The sequence below is a fragment of the Haliotis rufescens genome, unplaced genomic scaffold (assembly GCF_023055435.1).
Source record: "Haliotis rufescens isolate VD_foot unplaced genomic scaffold, xgHalRufe1.0.p SCAF_5, whole genome shotgun sequence".
NCBI lineage: Eukaryota > Metazoa > Mollusca > Gastropoda > Lepetellida > Haliotidae > Haliotis > Haliotis rufescens.
Window position 1 is genome coordinate 34,544,180 of NW_025964223.1, and position 7,482 is coordinate 34,551,661.

Genomic DNA, 7,482 nt, shown 5'->3' on the forward strand with positions numbered 1-7,482 from the left:
TACATTAACCAATGCTGACGAGAAACACCATGGAATAACCAATGCTGACGAGGAACACTTTGGAATAACCAATGCTGACGAGCAACACTATGGAATAACCAATGCTGACGCAAAACACTATGGATTAACCACTGCTGACGAAAAACACTATGGAATAACCGATGCTGGCGAGAAACACTATGGAATAACCGATGCTGGCGAGAAACACTATGCATTAACCAATGCTACGAGAAACACTATGGAATAACCAATGCTGACGAGAAACACTATGGAATAATCAATGCTGATGAGAAACACTATGGAGTAACCAATCCTGACGAGAAACACTATGGAACAACCAATGCTGACGAGAAACACTATGGAATAACCAATGCTGATGAGAAACACTATGGAATAACCAATCCTGACGAGAAACACTATGGAACAACCAATGCTGACGAGGAACACTATGGAATAACCAATGCTGACGAGCAACACTATGGAACAACCATTTCTGACGAGAAACACTATTGATAAACCAATGCTGACGAGAATAATATAATCTTATTTTCCAATTTACCATTGCATTCTGTATGTTGTTAGTAGCTTTGAACATAATCAACATTATAAATTAGGCGTTATTTTTTTATTATAAAGTATAAAGTATTATATAATAACGTTTAGACTGTTCAGCAACATTATCGGCTCGTGGAAGCAAGTAAGTCGTATGCACCTATCTCAGTTTTATGTTTTATTGCATGTTTGCAATCACAGTGTATGTAAATGAACGTATCCCTCAAATAATTACTGTGTGTGTTTAATGTAAATGATTTAAATCATCCTTGATGTAATTAATGTTTACACTATGTACTTATTAAGCTTGGTAACTATACTGTACACGCAAAACCCGTGAGCGCACATAACACTTGTTTTATTCAGTTGCTCATGTGTTGCTAAATTTTCAGTATTATTAAGCTGTATTTATGCCTACATTGTACACATTCAATAGCATGCCGTCCGGCATATGATCTTTGGTAATTTACGGGCAGGTTGAAAATTTATATCAATATTTGTGTGTTCTTATTATTCGGGTTACGTTGTATTCTACTAGAATGTTAAAGTAATACCTATCATTACGTTCACAAACATCAAAGATCGTGTAAGATTATTTTAGTAATTGGTAATCCATGTAGTATATGTCTTACTAAAGAATTATCTTCCCCGACAACAAATTCTAGGTATTATAATCGGCCTAGACCGAACATTAACCTTAAGGTTAATATAGGTCATAAGGTTTATTATATAAATATCCAATAATGATAATACGACTTATTGATCAAGTGTGATTTCGACATTCTTCAGGATCAATATGGATGCTAAACAGTTAAAACTATGATAAATAATCCGATGTTGTTTTATACCATGTGACTGAAATGATAAATAATGGAATATTTTTGTAAAACCCGCAATGACATTTTTGTAAATGATTTAACATGTGTAAGTGATTTACAAACATCTCATTGCGGGTTTTAATTTTTTTTGTATCATTTAATGTTACATGTTCATTTATATATTTGTACATGAATATAGGTCACGCGTGGCATGTTTTTCTTGTGCTTTTTATGTTCAGTTGATGTTGATGTGATGTTCCCGTGTAAGAGCTAATTCTAGGAATACCCAGAGACTGATTTAATCAGATACTAGTTGTTGTTTATATTTTTGTTTGCTTGTGTGCTGCTATTTTTGTTTCTTTTTATATACGATGTGCCATCGGGCAAATGGTGATGTTAATCCAGCCTGGTAATGTTAGTATATATTGCTGTTTTTTATTTTCGTAATTACCCTTTTCACGTATCAATTTGGATATTGTCTGTAGGATTGCATTTTGCCACATGGGAACACTCTAACAGATTTCTTCCGATATGTAAGATAAGTTGTTTCAGGAAAAAAAGTAGCAAGTGAATTCTCTCCCATATCTGGCAGGTCATGCATAAAGTATGTGTACTCTGACCCCACTTCATGAAACTCACATCCAAGGTCGAAAATCCCATCAGATTAGCATTCACTGTTACAATATAAGTTGTTGTAGCATGATCTCTCGGGGTACATAGGATTTTATGCGTCCCACGTTAGGTTTTATTCCACTCGCCTCCGGCGTACCATGTACCCCGAGTGATCCTGCTGCAACGAAATTGATAACAGAAGAGAATGTTTGGATATTTGGCCAGATGTGGAAGGCGGAGACGGAGAAAAGGGAGATAACTCCCAGCAACTGCATTGAAAAAGACCAATGTGCTCTCTACTCTACAGCTCACGAGCTATATGCACTTATGTCCTGCCACGGAAGCACGAGGGCTGGAATGGGTTTCCACTGTACAAGCAGGCAACCGAGCACACGAGCGAAACCCCATCCAGCACACATCCAAACCATGCCTCCGAGCACCAACGGTGCTACGCCATCCACACCTTATCCAAATCAAACTGAGAATCAAACAAGGAAATAAAATTAGAATGAATTAAATCAAATAAACAAAATTATATGGGGAAAGATATTTATGTTATTAAATTGGTAATGATGTATTGTGAACCTCTCCCCCGCTCTTACCGTTGCTTGGGGGCACTGGTGGCCCAGTCGCCTAAGGTGCCGCGATTAGCTGTGCAGAATTGCGTCCCTTGGGCACGCCGGAAATCTATGATTCTTGTATCGAATCCAAGTTCGTCTAAGCACGACATAATTTCGGGCTTTCCTCCCACATTAAGCTGACACGCCGCCATATAAATGGAATACTGTTAACAGCGGCGTCGAACCCAACTCACTCACTCACTAAGCAAATAATGCAGTAAAGTGTCAATATCACATCATAACCAGCCATTATGTCAGAAAATAAAGTTGCTGATATGTAACAGTATTTGAAAAGCCTAAACGAAAAAACTTGATAATGCCCTTCCAATTTATCAATTAATATCTTATCATGCCAAAAATCTGGTAATTTGAAAAAATGTAAAATAAATTGGGTGCAATCATCAAAAATACTGTGCTGTATCATCGAAAATATGTTATTTGTGTACGCGATCACAGACTGTTGGACAATTTGTGTCAAAACATCTGTATTCTTCAAAACAAATGGGGGAGTCATTTGAGCCTGGGGAGTTATCTGAGCCTACGACAGGGGAGTCGTTTGTGCCAAAGGGGAGTCATCTGAGCCTCCTACACCGGCCTGCATCTCTCCCAACTCCACCCACTCACAACACCGGACCAACGGCATACAGCAGGTCTGACAGGTGGCTGGACAGATAGTTAGATAGATAAACACTTAACTGATTTCCATCAAAATGAACAAATAAATATGGAGAGCGTGAAGTCCGTGAGGATAAGTAACTGGCCATAACTGCAAATGGACACAGACGGGAAGTAGGCGCCGCGTTTATGAAAGTTGAGGTGCCTCTCCCTGCTTGGTCTGTTTTGGAGTACCTGAGGTATACCTGAAGTCGGCTTGTTTGAAAGTGTTTTGTCGTTGATTTAAAGGTCTCTACCGGAGGTATCTGCAATTGAACGCGCCACCAATTCGCTTGCAGGGAAGAAACCAAAGTATGCTAAAGTAAAGGTTGCTTTCGAAAGCGTAAACTCATATGTTGAACTACAAAACCACGTGAATTACCTGAACTAATTTACTTCACAATTGCGCAGTAATAGGGCGACGACAATCCTGCTTATTGTTTGATTTACGTGTACCTGACAGAGCTTTCCTCACTAGGAAATGTTGTGTAGGACCAGGCATATCCTGCAGTGTTTGCCACGTAGCGTTCTTACCTGGAGTTGCATTGTTTCCCCTGCTGCCGTTTTGCTTGGCCGTCTGCTGAATGTTTAGGACGAAAGGAACTGTAGGTACTGGCACCATGTCCTGTAGCATGGCACCTAGAACACTAGTGAGGGAATACACAAGCCGGCCGAATGCACCTATCCCAACATACGAAGCTGTCCTAGTCGTTGTTAGATTTGTTGGGGAAGGCCTGATTTACCTGGTAGCATAAAATGCAGTCAAATGTCCCGTCCGTAACTCCGTAAAACCAGATCGGGCCACGAGCCATTACGTTGCGCAAATGGTAGCAATACAACGCCCAGGAGTCGTGATGGTGTGTTACGTATATTCCCATGAAGATGTGAAAAGCCGTCGACCACGCATTAGTATAGACAATGATGATTCTACCGCAACCCCACTGGAGCAAGATTTATATACCTATACCGCTACTACAGTGGGAATTTTTTTATGTGCAAATGATGATGTGATTCAACGATCGTCATGAGACTCAAGGAGGCGTTTTTGTCTTGTTGAACACCCACCGATTTCAACACCCCCACGTGCAACGATATTTTTTTCCCACACTAGAACCATATATTTTGCAATAAGATAGACTGTGTGTCCAAAGCATACAACTGTATTTCCATTTGAACATTTGTGCCCAACCATAGAATAGAACATAAAATGGAAGAAGCGTAATATACAACTATGGAGAGCATTAGAAAATGCATTAGATTTTATAGAAATATAGAATATAGAAATATATATATAGAAATGTCTATATTCCAACATATACTTGTGGAGAACGCATACAAACACAACTTGCGATCAGATATATCCAAGGTAGACTATTTGGAAGGAAATCTTGGTAGAACACATCTAGAACCTTTGGAGGGCCTACCAACATTTGTAGACGATATGTATGTATTTGGCTATCTAAAAGAAAACGAGATGGTATCTCTACGAGGATCTTGCGTCTTGTACAACTGGAGAAAATGGATCTGCAAAACGTATACTACAAGAAATACAAATAGCAACGCAGAAAGTATACGGATGTTGTGTACATCCTTCTATTGCAAATACAATTTCCTATATAGGAGGCCCTGGGGGCAAAATACGAGGCACGAATACAAAAAGAAACAGAATACAAAGCAAAGAAAAAATGGATGGAAAGATTTTCCAACGAAGAACCCAAAGGCATATTTGTGTGCAAAATAGATGTCTCCGAGTTGTCTCTAGAGGAAACGCAAAAAGGATCGGATATACTACATGCACAACTGTATTCCTTTGAATACAAGATTTATTCCATAGACTGTACTCGAGACTTTTCTGGTGTACTAGATAGAAAAAAAACTAGTGGAATACCTACAAAGCGAGAGATACTTTCTACAAGGTACACAATACGATTGTGGAGAAAGAGAAGGAACAATTCTAGACAATACAGCGTCTGTAGGAGAACATGTATGTACTTGGGTATACAGTAGGATCAATAGAACATTTTCTGCGAAGGTATACAACAAAGTTGTTTCCAATTTCGAAGCAGGGGACGTCTGGAATCCAATAGGAGCACACCTTTGCGAATATGTAGATTGTCCCAATACACACCTCTGGAAACATTTTTGCATCAAGATGTACAGAAAAGAGGTTGCTCCCAAATAGAAGTATCTGTGTATGCACCAGATGAAGACATAGGGCCGTGGGTTGTAGACGAAATTCTAGAGTTGGTATCCCCAAAAGAAGAACCACTATTTCTTGTATAACCACCAGAAAACTAATGGAGAAACTTGGCAAAGAAATTAGATAGATGTTGTATAGTCGCCTCTTGACCTCTTGGGAAGATATTTGCAGCATGGTATGCACATACAAAAACTTGGAGAATAGCAGGGATACATATACATCCGAAAAAAGAGACAATAGTAGATCCAAAGAAATGGGAAAGAGCAGTAGAATTTGCAATTGGAGACTTTGGGCTTCGCGCTTATCCAATATTTCGCATAGACATTCTATCTTCTACAAACGGAGGCGTAGAGTTTGGACCCCTTTGATGCTATACAAAAGCAAAAGATTCCAAAACTATTCTTGCACCATCCAAACAACCAACAAAAATATCCAAGACAGATACAAACCCTTCCATGCTTCTCCCATGCACAGAACATATAGAATGGATATTCCGAAAAAACAAATCCCAGAGAATAGGAAAAGAAGTTTCCCAATTCCAAGCAATGGAAACGGAAACCAAAAGACAAATATCCACACTTTCCAAATCCAATAGAGAACAAAGATTGCAAGGCATAGAAGACTGGTTGGACAGCAATCTATGGAAAGAAAATCTTGCAAAAATACATGAACAAAAAATACAAAAAGAAAAGGAGGAAAAGAAAAAGAGAGAACAAGATATAGAAGAAATACAAAAAACATCCAAGAATATAGAAGAATATAGAATTGTATCTACAGATACCAAAAATATTGTAGAACAACATTTGCAAAACTGGTGTAGAAAGGTGTCCACATTTTCTGGAAAAACTATTTCTATACTTGGATGGAAAGGAGAACTTGTTGTAGTTCGGCATATGGAATATGAAAAAAATGTAGACAATTCCAGAGAACTTGTATATTGTTTTCCCACTATTTGGCAAACAAAAAGACTGCAAAAGTTGCACAACACACAAAACCAGACAGATATGGAAAGTCTATGTATTGGATCCCAATGGTAGAAGGAGACGAATTGTCTTTGCACGTAGAAGAAACAAAACGTTCTACAACAACGAGAACAAAAAAATAGAATACAATCCACCAGTTGTAGAAAAAACACCAAACCAAGAACTACTAGCAGCAAATACAAGGGTAGACAAATTCGAAGAAGGAGTGGATGATTCTTCCATGCAATATATAGAAAAGGCCCCTGCATGGAAAGAATGCACAAAAGTTTTGGAAATGCAAGGAGAATGTACATGTCGAAAATTTGCCAAAAGTATATTTCGAGGATTGGATAGGACTATTCTGTTTCTACAAACAGCAGATGCATCGGAAATTCCAGTATATGGGACATTTTTGCAAGAAGAAGCTGCTAAATTGGATCCCTTGGATACATATGCAGCACCAATACTATGCAAAATAGGAACACAAAAGAGAACAATACATAGGAGAAAAGATAGATTGGTATATATACTGATACGCAAAAGAAACGCAAGTCGAGTATGCAGTATACATGTTATTTATTTTCAACAGTAAAGACAAGAAATACTAATAGGGCAAGATTAACTGAAGACAGTTTAATGGATTAAAAGGCAGATGACATAATTGCTTTTTTCAGATGTTTAGGGCTGACACAGTTTCGGGTCAATACCCAAAATGTCAGTCAATACCTGGTGTGACCACCATTAGCATTGATCACTGCCACACATCTCCTGTACGTTGAGTGGTTCAGACGATTTGTGAAGGCCCTAGGGATCCTCCTGCACACATCCAGAGCAGCTGTGCGTAGTTCATCGGCAGTTGTAGGGACTGGGCACACATTGTGCAAACGCCTTTGAACCTCATCCCACAAGTGTTCGATGGGGTTCAGATCAGGGCTGAGGGCTGGCAACGGTAAAACACGGATGTTGTGTTGTTGCAGAAAGGCAATGGTAGCTCTTGCAACATGGGGATGAGCGTTGTCCTGCTGGAAAATGTCTTGTTGATGTTGTGCAAAAAATGGAACAAC